At 47.8% G+C, this 21,537-nt stretch overlaps 1 long non-coding RNA gene across 1 annotated transcript in view; it reads left to right on the top strand.

The window, feature by feature from the left end:
• LOC307203028 overlaps window positions 1–21,537 on the top strand; it is a 42,422-nt gene that overhangs the window by 8,226 nt on the left and 12,659 nt on the right. The gene's annotated exons all lie outside the window — the stretch shown is intronic.

Below are 21,537 nucleotides of genomic sequence, written 5' to 3' on the forward strand. Positions count from 1 at the left end.
TTTTGTGTGGTGACTCCTCCCCTTGGGAATCCCCTCCCTGTGAATATTAGGCAGGTGCCATCTCTGTTGCCTTTAAGCATCCACTGAAGATCTTCCTCTTCCAGCAAGCCTTTTAAGTTGGGATCTTTCCTAGTCCAGATCCATACTGGAATTGTTTACAAGATGTTACTCATCATTGCCAGCCCAGGGCTCCATTGGGCAGAAGGCTGGGATGTAAATTTAATAAGCAAACAAAGAACAAACAAGCACTATTAGGGTGGATAACATTTTTCAGGCCAAGGGCCACATTGTGCCATGGTCAACCCTCCAGGGGCCACATGCCAACATTCTGTTTTTTAAAAAGTACACTAGATGGGGTTCTGCAGGGTTGTCACAAAAACCTTTTGACATCATAGAGTCAAAGCAGGAAGAGCCAAAATTTTGTTTTTTAAAATATAATTTTGAGGGTTTCTCTGGTGAACTACAAAAACGTTGTGTGTGTGTGTATGAGCAGTGACGGAGCTTCATGCTATGGCACCGTGGGGGGGGGGGGCAGAGACCAGGTGGGGCAGGGCTGGCACACGTCCTGAGGGCATGGTGTGCCGCCTGCAGGGGCGTGATGCACATCCTGGGGGCGTGACGTGCCACCTGCGGGGGCATGGCGCCCAGCGCGGGAGGGGGGCAGCTGCGATGGCACCCCACTGGGATCATGCTGCCGGGGGGTGGTGCGCTCCCCCCGGACTCCTCTTCCTCTGCCAGTGCGCACGAGTGCACATGTGTGGCTCACAGCCTGTTGTTTTGCCAGCCCTGATATAGTAACACTTGGAAAGGTGTTCAGACAGTGCCAACTAGTGGCCACTAAGAGGAACACCATACTTCCAGGGGCCATTTTTTTGTACCCCACCCCAGAAATGCACCTCCTAGGTCTAGAAAACTGGCAAAACATGCCTGTGTGAGAAAGCATTTCAACTCATTTTCAGCAGGCACAGGAGGAAAAAACTTAGTTTGCTCACTTCCCCTCGTTCTGCACAGCTGTTAAAAGTGTGCACAAAATAGCATGCCTCCTTCTGTGTTCTCCAGAACTCTTCTCAGGCTGGATGGCAAAGACTGGGGTTTTTCCGTGGGGTGTGTGGAACTGGCAGGACCCTAAGCAGAGTCTTTGTATTTGGCCAGGCTCAAGATGGGAATGTTGGAGGCTGTAGCAGATGCTCCAACGAGGCTCCGTTTGGTTACCCCAAGGGCTGCTGGGGTGATGGAGCAGACAGTGGTTGATTTTCCCACCTCTGGAAATGTAAAGCCCAACCACTGCTCAGTTCTGTCTCTATTGGAGCCAAAACACCCAGATAGTTTGAAAAGGTATATTAGCTTTTCTGTTCTCCTGATCATCTCACCCCCTTCAAAATGGAAGCAGGCAATGTATCTGCATTTGAATAAAGTCTGTTACACTTTTGCATGGTGTTCCTTCATTTGCAAATCTGCTAAAAATAGGGAAAACATGAACTCTTTCCTTATTGGCTCATTTTCGTATTAGATGAGGCAGTGTGGGCCCGGCACTGCAGACTGACCCTGTCTTTGCATGGCACGCCAGAGGCAAGGGCCCCAAACTGCTTCAGTGGGAGAGATGGGAAGTAGGGCTCATGCCATCAACTGCTGAAGGCCAGCTCCGACAGGCAGCTTCTACCTCCGAACGGTTTCCATTTCAGCCAGTTCTTATAAGAACTACTTATTTGACTTTGGGGATTGGTTTTCTTCTTCCCTCCCGGGTCCTTTTTCCTTTTGTGTTGTGCCTTCTAGATTGTAAGCCTGTTGGCTGGGACTGCCTTATTTTAACTGATTGCTTGTAACATCCTCTGGAAGCTTAGTTGGGTGAAGAGAGTGATAGAAATAATCTAAATAAGCAAATAAATGCCAGAGAGTGCCATGAAGCCTCTTTCAAGTGAAAGGTGTACTGGGTCAAAAGGAGACCATGAGAGGGATCACCTGCAACTTTTCTTTCCTTCTCCTTGAAACATGGGGCTACTAATCTGATTAGGTGAGCGATGATGAGGAAATGGGGGCTTTGACCTTCAGCACATTTCCCCTCAATCTACTTCCTCTCTCTTCCCCCATTAGCTATAATTTCTGCAAAGGGCCAAAGCAGGTGCAACATCTGGATTGAGACTGCCTCATGCCCTGCATACCCAACCGATCTCTGCACTCTGCTGGAGAAGGCATCTTGCAGATCCTATAGCAGCGGTAGGCAACCTAAGGCCCATGGGCCACAAGCGGCCCGCAGGGGTCGTTTAACCGGCCCATGAGCTGCCCCCGAACTGAGCTGCCTGCTCGGCGAGTCCCCACGTGCTGTGCTAAACTGGCACAGCGTGGTGCGGGGACTCGGTTCCGCTGCGCTGGAAATCGCATCCGCACATGCGCAGATGCTGGAAATCGTGGGCGCGTATGCTCACACGCGCATGCAATCAGGCCCACAGAGGGATCTCCACTGGAGTGAACCAGCCCAGGTGAGGTAAACCTTGCCAACCCCTGTCCTATAGTATCAGGAAGTCTGCTCTACATGATACTGCAACTGAATGTGGTGGCCCCCACCCTTTGCAGTTCCCTCCCACCACATGCCGGACAGACACCTTCTCTATTGTCCTCTTTCAGTGAGGGTTTTATCTCAGTTGCTACCTGTACAGGATTGGAATTGACCTTATACATAGGTGTTGTTGTAACACACCCACAGACATCTGTTTTATACAGTGCTTTTTTATTTAAAAATGTTTAGGGGTAATATCATTTTCCTACTCATATTGAAATACTGCCCCTCCATGAGGTCAAATTTAGATTCACAAAATGTTTAGGGGTATGTGTATCCCTGTGTCCCCCCAGAAAAAAGCACTGTTTTTATATATGCCATCGTTCTATATATGTTTTAGTGTTTTGCAAATTGCTTTGGGATGCCTCATGGGAAGTGATTCATTAATGGGATAAATAAATAGTGATCAGGGCCATAACACAATTGTCACATTCAACTTGGTTTTGACAGCCTTTTCCTTGTGCAACTGAACCTCCAGGAAAGGCACAAACAGGCGCAGCTTCTTTCTTGACTGCTTCCTGAAATGCAGAAGATTTAGAAAGAAGTAGTCTAACCTAATATTTCAGAAAAAGATACAAGCAGATGGCTAAAAAACCCCTGAATGGTTGTGCATTTTCTCATTTTAACGAATGTGTAATGCTCATTGTACAGCCCACGAGCTCTCATTAAAATATTGTGAAACCCAGCTTTTGGTTGTCATATGGTTTTAAAAGAAGAAGAAGAAGCACCTGTCCATCATGAATTCAGAGCTGTGCTTGGAAACAGGATGTAGAAGCAAACAAGCATAAAGATTGGCAGCCAGGAAACCAATCACAAGTCCAGATCTTCTGTGCTGCCAGCTCTGCATTTTGATATATTTAGACCTGCTGCTGTTGGTTGAATTATGACATTACAAGGTTAGGCATCACAGTGGAACATCATGCAAATAATTCTGCGTAAGTTGCTAAAGGAAAAATGCAAATTGGTCTCTGCTAGAAGGAATATAGCCAGCTGGAAAATATGCAAACTACCAGTACTGTTTTCAATTCGTTGTCTGACTATTGGATACTCTAAAGGTAAAGGTAAAGGTACCCCTGCCCGTACGGGCCAGTCTTGACAGACTCTGGGGTTGTGCGCCCATCTCACTTAAGAGGCCAGGGGCCAGCGCTGTCCAGAGACACTTCCGGGTCATGTTGCCAGCGTGACATCGCTGCTCTGGCGAGCCAGAGCCGCACACGGAAACGCCGTTTACCTTCCCGCTGGTAAGCGGTCCCTATTTATCTACTTGCACCCGGAGGTGCTTTCGAACTGCTAGGTTGGCAGGCGCTGGGACCGAGCAGCGGGAGCGCACCCCGCCGCAGGGATTCGAACCGCCGACCTTTCGATCGGCAAGTCCTAGGCGCTGAGGCTTTAACCCACAGCGCCACCTGCGTCCCGTATTGGATACTCTAGCCACCAGTATATCCAAATTTCAGACAAAGCACTGGGAGCAGAATTGAAGGTTTGTTGTTGTTGTTGTTTAGTCGTGTCCGACTCTTCATGACCCCCTGGACCAGAGCACGCCAGGCACTCCTGTCTTCCACTGCCTCCCACAGTTTGCTCAGACTCATGTTTGTAGCTTCGAGAATTAAAGGTTTACATATTTTAAAACCAGCTTAGAGTCTATAGAGTCCATGCTTCCTGGGTATTGCACCTGGAGGTGAACAGGTTCAGGGATGGGGAATGTCTGGCCCTCCAGATGCTCATGGGCTCCACCTTCCACCACATCCTGCAAGTATGGACAATGGTCATGGATGGTGGGAGTTGTTGTCCATCATTTCATTTCACCATCATCATCTTTGCTATGACAAATCTCGATTCATGCCATTGGATCTGGAGTTCTCTTCCTGCCACCATAAGGACTCTTTCCAAAGGCAAAATGGGTAGGAATTCTGCTTCTGGGCAACAGAGAGATCCTGGGTAGGACCTTACAGTTCTAAGAAACCAAAAGGGATGAAGGCCGTGAGATCTCTTTGTAGGAGATGCCCCTGAGATGTTGCTGAGGAAAGGAAGAATCAGCACAAAAAACATAATACTCAAATGGGGGGAAAGGCAAATGGTCTTCTCCAGTGCTTGCTTTCTTTAAAGAAAAAAAGGTGCCAGTACTCACCATGAAGTTGTTACAGTAAGTGCCACACTTTTAACCTGGGGGGGGGGGGAGGTGCCGGTACTGAGAACCCTTGAGTACCCCTAGAAAAACAGTACTGGTCTTCTCCCCTTCATTTTTCTTCACACAGGAAAGGAAAGAGAGCTGAAGAAGTGTGCATGCACATGAAAGCTCATACCAAGAACAAACGTAGTTGGTCTCTAAGGTGCTACTGGACAATTTTTTTGTTTTTTGTTTTTTATATATATTTCTACTGCATCAGACCAACACGGCCACCTACCTGAATCCTCCTTATCCTCCTGGAAGTTCTTCCTTATCCAGAGGTAAAGTAGAGAGGCAGGCTTGGCAGCAGAGGCAGGAACTCTATGGGGCGGAGGACAGCTCAGCCCCCGCCCCACATGTGGGGATGAGGCTGAGCCATCCCCAATCTTGAGGGTCCCACCGGGCCTCCTTGGGCCTTGTAACATCACACACATGCAACAAGGTTGGTGTGGAACTTGGCCCCTCTGCTTGGAGGGCCACATTCCCCTTGGGCCTAAGATCCCCCATTGCTGGTCACTGCTTGGAAAGTTCAACTGCCTCCAAAAAGGAACGAATTCTGTTCACAATTCACAATTTGCCCATGTGTCCTCAATGTGCCCAACCAGCTGCTGCCTTCAGAATTTCGCAAGCTGCCTGCTAAAGTATAAAATATACCTCAGAAAACATCTAGACACCCCCCCCCCCGCCCACTGTGTCATGTTAACAATGGTATTATTTAACTCCTCCAAGTATTTTGGTCTTTAAGTTTCAACAGCTGGCATCACTTTTCAGACATGCAGAAATGGTAAATGCAGTGAGTTAAGGGACAACCCTTCCCCCCGGGGGTTATTAAACTGAAACTTTAGTCAAACTGAATTGAAAAACACCCAGAGTTCCACAGCAGAAGGAACTCGATTCACATTAAGTTCAGCTGGAAATTATAGGAAATACTTTCAGGTGCAATTCCAAGATTTCTGAATTAATTCAGTGAATTAGTTAACATGAATTAGAGTTCAGTCCAAGCCCTGTTCCTGCTTTATACTCCTTTCCATGCACAGTGAGGACTCTCACTCTGCCTACACTAGGCATATCTTGCTTTCCCGTTCTAATCTACACACCCCATTTTATGCAGTCTGCCCCTTCTCCCTATTTTGAGCAACAATTAAGTTGGATTTAGAATGTCAGAGAGAGGAAATGTTGTTCTGCCACCTAGTGGCTTATCAGGGTGATACGCGCAGAGGCCCAGAATGCGACGAGCAAGTCCGGAGCATTTATGGATCTTGAAACTTTCAAGTTCACTCATTTTCACCTGCTGCAGTGAAGGTCTCCTAGGTTTTATCAGGTGAGGACTAAAGGGAGAGATGGTTCAAGGGGGTGGGGGTGGGGCAAGGGAATGAGTGCAATTTGTGAGAAAGTATTAGAGCACAGGCTATGAAGGCAAACAATCCCTGCTCTTTCCAGGGGGGACAGAGCATTCTGGCAGCCCAAGGAGGGGGCCAAGGGTGGTGGTGGAGAAGGAGCAGCAAGACAGGGCTTGGGATGTGGCTGGAGGGGTTAATGGAGCTATAGTCATTTAGACCACATCTAACATTGTCTTGGAAAGTGTAATTTACCTCTCCTGGATCTACAGTTCCCAGCACTCTTAACAAACTATAGTTCCCACAATGCTTTGGGGAAAGCCATGCAATTTAAATCAGATTTAAATGTATGCTGTGGACGTGACCTGGAATTCTCCCTGTGGTGCCAAGCCTGCTCCTCAGAAGAGGTCTCCCTGGGGTGCCACCAAGGACAGAAGAGCTGGAGACTGAGGTCTGAGCTATGGGCAAGAGTTGCTTATGATACGGAAGGGGGGGCATGCCTTCCTTCAGCCTTCCGCCGGTCACCAGAGGGTCCGAGGCGATGACCTCGGGGCCACCCAGCCCTGCATCGACCCCTCGGCCCCCACGCCGTTGCACAGGCACCACACTCTACCCCAAGCCCCATAAATAAAGTGCCTTTTCCTTTCCTACACGGGCAAAATAAGCCCAAATTCTTAAGCCTCTTTCTCGCTCTATCTTTACTGTGGGTTGACCGTATGAAGCTGTATTCCCCATTCCTTTCAATGGCTGTGTTCTACCCAATCAGAACCATGCATTCGCTTTGCAGAGCTAGCTCAGCAAGCTCCTGCACGCCTCATTTAACCTCTTGACAAGCTGCTGACGTCTCCCCGCTGGGAGAACAATGGAACCGAAATTTGTGAACTCATAAAAGTGTCAAATCTTGCAACAATGTATCTATTTCGTTTCCGACTTCAATCACCAATATAAAAACGGACTAAAATCCTTAAAATTCGTATAAAATCAACCACGACTCTGATTTCCTTGCTTTTGGTGCCAATCAGCTCAGTCTCTTCAGGACTCCATGACACCTCCCCTGCCGCTATGATCCCTCGAGCGAGGTGTCACTTACTCAGGAAGACCCTAATCCGGTCAAATCGCTCTGCCCAGCCTTTCCTCTGGGCAATGCCAGGTGGCAGACTATACATATTTGGACCATTGTCTTCTCATCACCGGTACTCAGGAAGTGTTTATCTGTGCATATCTCCAGCTCTGCTTATCCCCCCCACCATATGTTAATCCTGTGTAACCCAACCTCTTCTTAATGTATTCATGATGTAATCCGTGTAACCCAACCTCTCTTTAATGTATTCATGATGTAACTATGATGTATTTTGCACTGTATTATGGGACATGGAGGGAAGTTTCAAAAGTTCATGTCACCCCTTTCTCGCTGTTCAATCTCGCCTTGAACCTGTTGCGCAATAAACTTGGATCTTCTGCAGCTTGCTCCTGTCTCTGGCTGAGCTCATTTTCCTCCGCAGGGACCCGCGGACTTAGTCCGACGAGCTGGGTGGCAGAGCAGCCTCGCACCCAGATTTTACTGTAACACTTAGAAGCTCTCTTTCAGAGGCTCTATTGTAATGACTAGGAGTGCTGCTTGTGCAGTAGAACGTCCCAGGTAAGGCTCCTCCATTTGAGCTACTGGCTAACAACCCCACAACCACTCTTTTTTTTAAAAAAAAATTCTTAATTTTCAATTTCTAAAATCCAAAATAAACCACATTTTAACAATCTCAAATTACAATTCAAATTCAAATATATATAAATTATAAAGTCAATTATACATTTTGCGTGGCCTCCTGTGTACTAGATTTCAAGGTGAGATAATTTTATTTCATCTTGCTTCCGAAGTCTTAATTAATCCATTAACATTCCATCTTGATCTTAATCCCTTATCAACAGCTACAGAGGTTTTTTTTTACTTTCATTCATATAGGCACATTTAATAAATTTTATTTCTGCAAGAGGAGTTCTGTATCCCATATATTTGCTCTGTGTGATGTTTATTTTGTCCATGTTGTTTCTTCATTCTTCCTATTCTCCATCATGTCCTGCACAGCACCGCTGCTTCCGCTTCACTCTTTCTTTTCCTTTGTTCCCAGAGAATGAGGCTGTAATTTCAACTGTGTCACACACCATCTTTTTGTTGTTCTTAACAACTGAGATACTTAATTCTGTTACAAAGCGGGCAAAGGATCAAGAGAGATGGTTTGATTTGGAGTGTAGACAAGCAAGGAAACTTCTGAGATCAACCTATTGGAATTACAGAAACACCGGAGCACCCTCGCTATTTATGGCTTACATCTATTTAAGACGAAACTACAAACAGCTATTAAAGGTAAAAAACCAAAAAGCTGAGAGATTGGCCTGGTGTAATTTAGTGAAGGCCTCGAATGAGAAAGACTCAACCTCCTTCTGGCGTACCATTATGAGCCTCCTGGGCCAGGAGCGGATTGGTCCCACATGTACTGTAGAACCCCAGGAGTGGATGAAATATTTTCAAACCCTCTTCTATGACGACAAAGCTCAGCACAATGATCCAAGTGCCTACTCTGAGAATTTACCATATTGGCCTCCTGTCTCCATAGAGGAGGTGGGGAAACTAATTGCCCAACTGAAAAACAACAAGGCCCTGGGCATAGACCACATTCCAGCAGAGCTCATGAAGAACAATATCAGTTGGTGGGCTCCTATAATGGCGTCAATATTTACATACATCGATTCAACAGGCATAATACCTGGTTGCTGGACAGAGGCAGTAATTATTCCAATCTATAAAAAGGGTCCTATGGCAGATCCAGCGAGCTATAGACCCATTAGCCTCCTTACTATCCCCAGCAAACTGTATGCCAAACACCTCCACATCAAACTAATTGACTGGATGGAAACTGAGGCAGTTCTGGCAGAGGAGCAAGCCGGCTTCAGACAGGGCAGAACAACAATAGACCATTGCTTCGTATTAGCACACCTCATTGACAAATACATCAATAAAACACGTGGGACTCTATACGCAGCATTTATTGACCTGAAGGCGGCCTTTGACTCGATCTCACAAGTCAAACTTTGGGCTAAACTCAATGCCACCAACATTGACAAAAGATTACTATTCTTGATAAAAAGACTATATAAAGACTCCAAGTTATATGTAAGAACCTCAGTAAATGGGCAACTAATTGGCCCTGTACCAGCCACCAAAGGAGTCAAGTAGCTGTATTTTAGCCCCGGCCTTATTTAACTTATATATAAATGACATGGTCAAATACCTAACATCCCTGGAGTTTCATGCCCCTAAATTGGCCGAAAAATCAATTTCAGCGCTCCTTTATGCGGACGACGCGGTTCTCTTATCACGAACTAAAGTAGGCCTCAAAAGGCTACTAAGAGAATTCTCAGCCTACTGCAGGAGAGATCAACTGGTGGTTAATCACCAAAAAACCAAAGTCATGGTCTTCGCTAGGAGACACAGACATCACAGATGGGAGATGGACAATCAGCCAATAGAACAGGTCAAAATTTTCAAATACCTCGGAGTAGTTTTCCAGTCCACAGGGGTCTGGGAGGCCCATCATAAATATGCTAGGGAAAAAGCATCTCAAAGCGCCAAAATACTGTCTCGCTTTTACTTTACGAAGGGGGGCAGACATATCCCAGCAGCTCTGGAGGTCTTTCAAGCAAAACCCTTGGCGCAATTACTTTACGGGGCCCAAATCTGGACGGGAAATCATTGCCGCACACTTGAAACAGTCCAGTCTAAATTTTTAAGACAGATTCTAGCCGTTCCACCATGCGCACCAAATGTAGCCCTACGGCTGGAGACTGGCCTCCTCTCTGTCGAAACCCGGACCTGGTTAAGAACATTCAACTATTGGCTTCGCTTAAATTTAAACCCATCCGGACTACTACCTCTAGTAGCACGAGATGCCCATAGAAGTCGGTGGTCCAAAGTAGTGCATCAAAAACTACTTACATGTGGCCTCCAAGCACAGCATCTCCTGAAAATGGGTCTCCCCAAGGCAAAAACCCTTATTGACCAGCGCATGAAGGATACTGAGCAGCAGAATAATCTGGCCTATATTAAGAAATTTAGTGCTTGGTACGCTTATCTGCCCCCCTCCCACTTTGATTTTCGGGCACCTTATTTGTCTACCTTAACCATTCCAAAACTCAGACGGGCCTTTACAGTGGCCAGACTAAATATGTTACCCTCAGCTGTTCTTGAAGGTAGATATCAAAAAATTTCATTCGAGAACCGGCTCTGCCCCTGTGGAGCTGGCTACGTAGAGACGGTGTCACATGTTCTCTTGTCTTGCTCCCTATATAGAGATCTCAGGGACGAGACCATCACACCGCTCCTATCTGCCATCCCGGGCCGCTCTTGTGAAGCCAAATTGTTCTCACTCCTAGCCGACCAGAACAGCTCGACAACAGAGAAGGTTGCCAAATTTATCGAGAGAGCAATGAGACTGAGAGCTGCTATCTGAATGACATCAGTGTCGTCACCCGGATTCCTCACCTAGGATCTTATTATTATTATAATTACGTTTTATTATTATTATTTTATTACCTCTGCCAAGTTTTAAGTACTGAGATTATTAATTTATCTGCATCTGGTTATTATTATCTTTCTCCCTGTCCTGACCATCCCTCCGAGGTTATATTTATATTTATAATCTTTCAATTTGGCTGGTCTATCCACTATTCTGACCTGGAACAATCTACCAGAGAAAAGGCTGCCGCCCATGGGACAGAGGGTCATGGATGAATGATAATCCAGCTTCTACCCAGGGTTTTAATTTGTCATAAGATTTTATGGTAACTATATTCGTAATGTATTTTTGTCGGTGTTTGTCCTTTGATGCTATGGCCTGTCGGCTGCGCAAATAAAGTCTATTCATTCATTCTTTTTGTTGTTGTTGTTACTGTTTGAGTATAGAAAGAGAGTAATCTGGCGTCCTGCGAAAGCCTTGGCCAATCTTCAAAGCTCAAAATCCAGGTCCTCCCATGGCAATACAGTGAAAGTTTGATGCTTTAAATCCATTTCAATTTTCTCACACAGTTCTATTTTTCTTTTTTTTTTTCACAGTTCTATTTTTCATTGTAATCCATGTATATAACCCCATTCTCTTTTGTCTCCTCTTGCCTTTTATCAGTTTGTTAGCATTCAAAGGGGGGGGGGGGAGTTGCCGAATCATTTATGTAGAAAGAAAGGGTTAAGGCTCCCCCCTCACATACCATATTTTACGTCGAAGGAAGTCTTCTTTCCAGTTTGAATCGTAATGGCTTTGTAGCTGTTTCAATTTAGCAGTTTATGATCTTGTTCTATCTGCTCCAGCACGTGTCTGTATATTAGTCATAATTTCACTCTAATAAACAGAAGTACCGGTACCTCTGCTTCTTAATGGCTGCGTAGGAGGGTTAACGATAGGCGAAGTACTTTTGCACTCAGTGCCTCCCTGCCTCCCGTATTCCATGCCAGAGCGAGAGCCAGGTACTGAGACAATTTGCAAGTGAAGCTCATTCCCCCACCCCCACCCCGGGCCCTGTGGGCAGCTTGCAAGGACAATTACCCTCAAATCATCCTTGTTTATTCTTCGCTAACTGTCTCCGCTGGGGAGGTGGGTGGCGCTGTGGGTTAAACCACAGAGCCTAGGACTTGCCGATCAGAAGGTCAGCGGTCCAAACCCCCCGCGACGGGGTGAGCTCCCGTTGCTCGGTCCCTGCTCCTGCCAACCTAGCAGTTTGAAAGCACCTCAAAGTGCAAGTAGTTCCGTGTCCTGCCTGGTTCACCAGAAGTGGCTTAGTCATGCTGGCCACATGACCCGGAAGCTGTACGCTGGCTCTATCAGTCAATAAAGTGAGATGAGCAGCGCAACCCCAGAGTCGGCCACGACTGGACCTAATGGTCAGGGGTCCCTTTACCCTTTACCTTTAACTGTCTCCACTATTGTGGGAGTGGCATTCATTAAGGCAACAACCCCACCAGCCTCAGTCCACCTCAGCTACCCGCTGGCTGCATGTCTTCTAAATCTCAACCAGTCCATGGAATGGCACCACCAATCAGCTTCCAACGTGGCAGGGAGGAGGATGGACACAAAACTAGAATTAGTTGTCTCTGCCTATCATTGGCTTTGATCTCGCCAATATAGGCTGGTCTTCCTGCCTTCTGCCCTGCCAATGCCATTGGGCACCAGCCATCTCTGAAACTCCCTAGTTTGGTTGTATCACGTGTTAATTCCCCAGAGGAGGTGTTTGAGGGGGAGTCAGTTGCGGTTAAAGTTTCAACCTTGAGTGATTTCTAAGCAGAAGGGAAGTGATCTTTGGCAGTCATCTTTGAGAATTCCTGGAGAACAGGCAAAGTCCCGGCAGACTGGAGGAGGGCAAATGTTGTCCCTATTTTCAAAAAGGGGGAAAGAGAGGACCCAAATAATTACCGCCCAGTCAGTCTGACATCAATACCAGGGAAGATTCTGGAGCAGATCATTAAGCAAACAGTCTGTGAGCACCTAGAAAGGAATGCTGTGATCACCAATAGTCAGCATGGATTTCTGAAAAATAAGTCGTGTCAGACTAACCTGATCTCGTTTGTTGACAGAATTACAACCCTGGTAGATGAAGGGAACGCAGTGGATGTAGCCTACTTTGATTTCAGCAAGGCATTTGACAAGGTGCCCCATGATATTCTTGTAAAGAAGCTGGTATAATGCGGTCTTGACTATGCTACCACTCAGTGGATTTGTAACTGGCTGACTGACCGAACCCAAAGGGTGCTCATCAATGGTTCCTCTTCATCCTGGAAAAGAGTGACTAGTGGGGTGCCACAGGGTTCTGTCTTGGGCCCGGTCTTATTCAACATCTTTATCAACGACTTGGATGATGGACTCAAGGGCATCCTGATCAAATGTGCAGATGACACCAAACTGGGAGGGGTGGCTAACACCCCAGAGGACAGGATCACACTTCAAAATGACCTTGACAGATTAGAGAACTGGGCCAAAACAAACAAGATGAATTTTAACAGGGAGAAATGTAAAGTATTGCACTTGGGCAAAAAAAAATGAGAGGCACAAATACAAGATGAGTGACACCTGGCTTGAGAGCAGTACATGTGAAAAGGATCTAGGAGTCTTGGTTGACCACAAACTTGACATGAGCCAACAGTGTGACGCGGCAGCTAAAAATGCCAATGCAATTCTGGGCTGCATCAATAGGAGTATAGCATCTAGATCAAGGGAAGTAATAGTGCCACTGTATTCTGCTCTGGTCAGACCTCACCTGGAGTACTGTGTCCAGTTCTGGGCACCACAGTTCAAGAAGGACACTGACAAACTGGAACGTGTCCAGAGGAGGGCAACCAAAATGGTCAAAGGCCTGGAAACGATGCCTCTTTGGAGGTCTTTAAGCAGAGGCTTGACAACCATATGCCAGGAGTGCTCTGATGGTGTTTCCTGCTTGGCAGGGGGTTGGACTCGATGGCCCTTGTGGTCTCTTCCAACTCTATGATTCTATGAAAGACTGTAAATAACTGCTGCACTTGCAAGTTGCTTCATGTCAGCTGTCTCTTCTTCTGCTTTTCTTTCCTTTCTCAAGCGAAGAGAACTTAAGGCGACAAGACCATTTGCCTTTTTTTGTTTTCCATTTCAGGATTATGTTTTTCATGCTGATTCTTCTTTTCCTAAGGGAAATTTCAGGTATGTGTCCTACAAAGAGATCTCATGGTCTCTGCTCCTGTTGGTTTCTTAAGGAGAGGAACTGTGAGGGAAGGTCCACCAAGGACCACGCCAGGCAGAGCAGCTGCTGCCACAACTTCCCTTTTCTTTAAAACTGTTGTGAAGTCACGGAGAGCCCCTGGCACTTCTGCAAAGCCAATTTTGGGCTCCTCAGAGCAGATGGAAGATGTTCATTTTGGGGCAGTACCTGAAACAGCCTTTTGTTGGTAATAGTAAAAACGAAAAGTGAATCTACACCACAGACTGAAACTGACTTAACCATCCTTCCTTTTACACCATGAGAGTGAATGTGAGAGGCCTTGACTGTGCTGTTTTCAGTGCATGCTTAAAGCATCTTGGTTTAGACAAGCCTACCCAAATATCTCAACTGCTGATGTGTTTTTAGTTTATTGCTGGTTTTAATTTTCTGAATCTTTTAATTGTTTTTACTAATGATTTACTGTTTTATTCCTTTCATAAACTGCTTCAAGGTTGTTCACAATTGGGCCATGTATACATTTTATGAAATAAATAAGCAATAACAATCAATGGGCTGGAGAGGAAAGGTTATTTCATTTAGGGAAAATGGCAGGTGAGGGGATCATAATGAGGGGTGTAGGAGACATCTGGAGAAAATGGAAACAGTAGCAGAAATTGCTGATCTTTGCTTACTTCTTCCATGCCCAGAATGGAAATCAGTCTAGCAAATACAATCAGTATTTGGTGCTTTTGCTATTTTTTCAATCTCCAAATCATATGTAACTGATTACAGTTTCCCTGCCCCCATTTGCATTGCATTAATATTAATATATTGGAATAATGTAATGACAATGTAATTTACATATAATTGATTGTTTAAGTTCTGTAATTTTGTCACAGCCGATAGCTGCCCTACATCCTTTGGCATGGCAGAGGTGTCTAAAAGTCTGCATGATGTAAAGAAAATGGACAGAGGTCCATTTTTCTCACCCTTTGTTGGTCATCCAATGAATCCAAAGGGGGTGAGATTCCCAGTGGCCCAAAGGAAGAACTATCTTGCAAGGCATTTACTTAAATTATGAAATATGCCTTCACAGGAAAGAGTGACAGTCACCCATTCAGATGGCTTTAGACAAATTCATGGAAGATAAGGTTCTGAATGGCTACTGCCTTTAGTGGTTACATAATGTATTTGGGTACAAATACATTAAAACATCAGTCATTAAAAACTTCCCTAAACAGGGCTGCCTTCAGATGTCTTCTAAACGTCAGATAGTTGTTTAGCTCTTTGACATCTGATGGGAGGGCGCTCCACAGGGCGGGCGCCACTATTGAGAAGGCCCTCTGCCTGGTTCCATGTAACTTGGCTTCTCGCAGTGAGGGAACCGCCAGAAGGCCCTCGGAGCTGGACCTCAGCGTCCGGGCAGAATGATGGGCTGAGGCCATTTAGGGCTTTAAAGCACCAACACTTTGAATTGTGCTCAGAAACATACTGGGAGCCAATGTAGGTCTTTCAAGATTGGTGTTATGTGGTCTCGGCGACTGCTCCCAGTCACCAGTTTGGCTGCCGCATTCTGAATTAGTTGTAGTTTCCAGGTCACCTTCATTTTTTTATATATAATAAATTTTTATTAGGATTTTTTAAAAGGTTACAAGAAAAAAAATATAAGTAACAATCAACAAAGAAAAAGAAAGAACAATACATATAAAACAAACATCATCCAAAAACAAAAAAAGAAAAGAAAAACAGATCAAACCTTTACATCACTTACTTTCATTCACTTACTTCCTCTAGCAAATTTATTTCTTTTTTAAATAAAATTTTTATTAATTTCCAAATTTTTTAACATAAACAAAAACAACATGAAAACAAACACAAAAACTCATATTTTCTTTACCTTATTTCCATAACCCTCTTTTCCCGGACTTCCCCATACCTTTCCCTTTTTGCATCCTTAATTTTAAACCATTATTCAGCAACCCTTCTTTCATTCACTTACTTCCTTGACCTCCTCACACCTCCCATTTTTGTATTCCAGTTCAATTAGATATTTCAGCAAATCCTTTCCATCTTTGTTTTTATCTTAATAATTTATCTTAAAATATTATGATTTTGCATTCTCTTCTTTCACCAATTCATTTTTACTTAATCCTTTATATCTTTTCTGCTAAAACCACCTAATTTTATTCCAACATCTTCCTAACATTCCTTAATTTTACAATATTTCTGAAGATAAACTTTAAATTTTTTCCAATCTTCTTCCACCAACTCTTCTCCTTGGTCTCAGATTCTGCCAGTCATCTCAGCCAGTTCCATGTAATCCATCACCATCATCTGCCATTCTTCCCGGGTGGGCAGATCTTGTATTTTCCTGTTATGTACTGAGTCAAATAGGATCCAAACTGCAGCAGTCTGATTGGTCCTAGAACAATAGGATCCAAAAGGCAGCAGTCTGATTGGTCCTAGAACAATAGGATTCAGAATGCAGCAGTCTGATTGGTCCTAGAACAATGCAGCAGTATGATTGGTTGGCAGGAACCACCCAGTCATGCTCCAGATTGAAGTGAATCCACAACCTGATTGGCTTACAGTAGAATTCCGGAATTAGCCAATCATGTGCAGCCCATTGTGTAAATAATGTATATAAAGCAGATACTTTGAGGGGACATTCATTCCTCCTCACCACTATGAGCTGAATAAAGAGCATGAAATCACTTTGCGACTCTGAGTATATTTCACTGGCGACGAAGGTGGGATCCCGCTGAGCTGACTGCCACACACAGCACCGCAGCACCGCCACCTGCCGCACCGCTGCCTCGCACCGTGTATCCAGGCTTCAGCTCCGGGACACAAGGAACTCAGAATGGCAACCGACAGCAGCTTCTCGCCGTTCAACCCAGCATCCGGAGACTGGGAAGCGTACGCCTCCCGTTTCACCTTCCTCCTAGAAGCCAAAGGGGTCACCGATGAAGAAGACGCCAAGAAGAGGGCAATATTCTTCAGCGTTTGCGGAGAGGAGACATTTGAAATCGCCCGGGCTCTCCTTGCGCCTGAAGACGTTGCTACTGTTCCATACAAAACAATAATGGAACAGCTGAAGGGGCACTTTTCGCCACAGCCCTCAGTGGTAGCTCGTCGAAATGCCTTCTATGCAAAGCGGCAAGCCCCTGGGGAAACCATAACTGGGTTTGTGACCTCTCTCCGCCAAGCCGCCCGGTTCTGCAACTTCTCAGAGCTGGAGAACATGCTTCGTGACCGCCTCGTCGGTGGCCTGAGGGATGAGAAGCTGCAACGACGCCTCTACGCTAAGAAGAACCTAACGTTCCAGGTCGCTCTGGAGGAGGCCCTGGCAACGGAAGCTGCCGAGAGGTCGACGCAAGAGGCACGGCCGAGCCAGCCATCCCAACCGAGGGTCCACCACGAAGACCTCACCGACGACTCAGGATCTGACAGGGAGGAGGTGCACCGAGTACAGCAGCGCACTCAAGCAGCCCACATACCACAGCTGCCTCGACGAGAAGGAGGGAACTGCGCAAGCTGTGGAGAAAGTCACGAGAGGAGGACCTGCCGTTTCCGCAACGCAGAGTGCAGGCAGTGCAGAAAAGTGGGACACATCGCCCGGGTGTGTCGGGCTCGGCCCACCCGATGCCAGGCATCAGATGACCAATCCAAGAACCCCAGGTCCCGGGGCCCAACGCACCAAGGCAACTCGACGGAGCTCACGGACTTCCAGGTATACCAGTTGCCCCACCCCAACGTAGAAAAAATTTATGTAGAGGTACAGATAGAGGGGGCCCCATGCCGCATGGAGCTTGACACGGGTTCAACTCTATCCATAATCTCGGCAAGGACCTTAAGGAAACTGTGTCCTACTGGGGGTCCCAAACTCAGGCCGGCCCCATTCACCCTCCGGGACTTCCAGAAACGTAAGGTCCCCACAATGGGGGTGGGGACCTTCAGGGTGCAATACCGAGGGCGGACGCGGCAACTGGACTTACTTGTGGTCAAGGGCCCCTACATTAGCCTACTGGGATTGTCATGGTTTGGACCACTGGGGCTAGCTGTCACCGGGGTGAACCACACTAGCTTACAAGTGGACGTGGACGCCATATGCAAGGAATTTCCGGGGGTTTTCGATGGGAAATTGGGACAGTATACGGGCCCCCCCATTGCTCTACAGCTTGACCCCGCAGTACGACCGGTCAGGCTCAAGGCCCGCCGGGTCCCGTTCGCCCTGAAACCCCGTATAGATGAGGAATTGGACCGGCTCATGGAGCAAGGAGTGCTGGAACCGGTGCCTAATGCCCCCTGGGAAACCCCAATCGTCACACCTGTCAAGCCTAATGGTTCAGTCCGCATCTGCGCAGACTACAAATGTACTATAAACAAGGCCCTCACGGCCCATGCATACCCAGTGCCAGTGGTCAGCCATGTCCTTGCCACCCTGGCTGGGTCGAAAATTTTTGGCAAGCTGGACTTGGCCCAAGCATATCAACAGCTGCCAGTAGATGAGGCCACAGCAGAGGCACAGACGATTGTGACGCACAGAGGAGCATTCAGGGTAAAGCGGCTGCAATTCGGTGTCAGCGTGGCACCAGGCATATTCCAGAATCTAATGGACTCTCTCCTTAAAGGGATTCCTGGCGTCACCCCCTTCTTCGATGATGTGTTGATTGCCGGGCCCACACCAGAGGAGTTTGAGGACCGCCTCCGCACCGTTCTGCACCGTTTCCAGACAGCAGGTCTCAAGGTGAAGCGGGAAAAATGTCTACTAGGAGTGCCCCAGGTGGACTTTCTGGGATTTATGGTGGACGCAGAAGGGGTCCACCCGACTGGGGACAAGGTACGGGCCATTTGTGATGCCCCAGCGCCCAAGAACAAGACTGAACTTCAGGCCTTCTTGGGACTATTGAACTTTTACCATTCCTTCCTTCCCCACAAGGCGGCGGTAGCGGAGCCCCTACACAGACTCCTGGACAAGCGGGCCCCTTGGGTGTGGGGCCAGCGCCAGGAGGCCGCATTCCAGGCAGTCAAGGACTTGCTTGTCTCAAACTCGGTCTTGGCACACTTCGACGAGAGGCTGCCGGTGGTGCTAGCATGCGACGCCTCACCCTATGGCATTGGCGCTGTCCTGGGACACCAACTCCCAGATGGAAGAGAGGTACCGGTGGCATACTTTTCCCAGACACTCAACGCAACTGAGCGGAACTACTCACAAATTGACAAGGAGGGTCTGGCAATCGTGAAGGGAGTTAAAAAATTCCATGATTTCTTGTACGGGCGGCCCTTCACCGTGGTGACTGACCACAAACCGTTGCTTGGCTTGTTTGCCCCCGAAAAGCAGACCCCCCAAGTGCTGTCTCCTCGCGTCCTCAGGTGGTCAATTTTCCTTACCAGCTACCAGTATGCACTGATTCACCGCCCTGGGAAGGCGATGGGCCATGCGGACGCCCTCAGCAGGCTGCCACTACCGGAAACAGGCCCTGACCCAGCACCTGCACAAGAGGTTATGAGCCTGGAGCTGCTTCCTGACCGCCCCATTCAGGCACAAGAAGTTGCACACCATTCCAAGAAAGATAGGGTCATCTCCCGGGTCCTGGACTGGGTGTGGAGGGGATGGCCCAGCAGCAGCCCCGGGCCAGAATTCGCCGGCTACACAACCCGCAAACATGAACTGTCGGCCCACAAGGGGTGCCTGTTATGGGGAAGCAGGGTCGTTGTTCCCCAGCCCCTCCGAAAAAGGGTCCTCACAGCCCTACACGAGACACACCCTGGGGTAGTAAGAATGAAGGCCCTTGCCAGGAGTTATGTGTGGTGGCCGGGGATTGACGGAGAGATAGAGGCCTGGGTCAAACACTGCCAGGCCTGCCAAGAATCCCGCCCAGATCCCCCAAGGGCCCCAGTCCAGTCCTGGGAGTCCGCCCGAGCACCATGGTCACGACTGCATGTGGACTTCGCTGGCCCCTTTCAGGGGAAAACATTCTTCATAGTGGTGGACTCCTACACCAAATGGCTGGAAGTCGCACTGGTACCGTCCACTTCTACGTCCGCAGCCATCCGGGTACTACGCAGGCTGTTTGCTACCCACGGGCTCCCTGACACTCTCGTCTCAGACAACGGGACTGCATTTACGTCAGGAGAATTCCAAACCTTCACAGCGCAGAACGCCATCCGCCACATCCGTTCGGCGCCATTCCACCCTGCCACCAATGGCCAAGCAGAACGCATGGTGCGGACCACCAAGGAAACCCTTCGCCGCATGACGCAAGGGGATTGGGAGTACCGCCTTGCCACATTCCTTCTAGCACAGCACAGCACCCCCAGCTCAACAACTGGCAGGAGCCCCGCTGAACTACTAATGGGTCGGCGCCTTGCAATCAGATTGGACCGCCTTCACCCCGATAGAGCTCAGGATGAGGTAGTGGTGGGGGAAGGCAGGAACCCCCGGACCTTCGAGGCCCAGGACCCAGTGTACGCAAAGAATTTTGGGGCAGGCCCTGCATGGGTACCCGCCACAGTCACCAGGGTCACTGGCCCCGTGTCGTACGAGGTGCTAACAGATGGGGGGCAATGCTGGCGCCGCCACTGCGACCAGATACGCCGACGATTCCCGGGAGAAAACCAGGAGGAGGAGGACAGGTCAGAGGAGTCCCAAGGGAACAGTGGGGCAGTGAGGCCCATAGAGCAGCAGGGGCCAGCAGGAGAGGCAGAATCAGTAAATACAGAGAGGACCCGTGAGGCTGAAAGGACACCGGAACCAGAACCACGACTGAGCGAGCCGGTTGCGCCAGACCAAACAGCCCCATCACAGCCAGCATCCTTGGAACACGAGCCAGAACCTGAACCCCGGACCAGGGAACACCCCAGGCCGCAACGCACACGTAGGCCGCCAGCGTACCTTGAGGACTATGAATGCGACCTCCCGGGCAGGACTGGAACTTAGAGGGGAGGGGTGTTATGTACTGAGTCAAATAGGATCCAAACTGCAGCAGTCTGATTGGTCCTAGAACAATAGGATCCAAAAGGCAGCAGTCTGATTGGTCCTAGAACAATAGGATTCAGAATGCAGCAGTCTGATTGGTCCTAGAACAATGCAGCAGTATGATTGGTTGGCAGGAACCACCCAGTCATGCTCCAGATTGAAGTGAATCCACAACCTGATTGGCTTACAGTAGAATTCCGGAATTAGCCAATCATGTGCAGCCCATTGTGTAAATAATGTATATAAAGCAGATACTTTGAGGGGACATTCATTCCTCCTCACCACTATGAGCTGAATAAAGAGCATGAAATCACTTTGCGACTCTGAGTATATTTCATTTCCAATACTTTGTGATGAGTATTCTTGCTGCTGTTGTGGCATACATAAAGAAAGTTCTATCCTCTTTTAGCACCAATTGGCCGACCTCCAGGTCACCTTCAAAGGCAGCCCCACGTAGAGTGCATTGCAGTAGTCCAAGCGGGAGATAACCAGAGCATGCACCACTCTGGCGATGCAGTCCACGGGCAGGTAGGGTCTCAGCCTGCGTACCAGATGGAGCTGGTAGACAGCTGCCCTGGACACAGAATTAACCTGCACCTCCATGGACAGCTGTGAGTCCAGAATGACTCCCAGGCTGCGCACCTGGTCCTTCAGGGGCACAGTTGCCCCATTCAGGATCAGGGAGTCCTCCACACCTGTCTGCCTCCTGTCCCCCCCAAAACAGAACTTCTGTCTTGTCAGGATTCAACCTCAATCTGTTAGCTCTCATCAAAGCTCCAACCGCCTGCAG

Source organism: Podarcis cretensis, assembly GCF_951804945.1.
Source record: "Podarcis cretensis genome assembly, chromosome: 14".
In the NCBI taxonomy this organism is placed as follows: domain Eukaryota; kingdom Metazoa; phylum Chordata; class Lepidosauria; order Squamata; family Lacertidae; genus Podarcis; species Podarcis cretensis.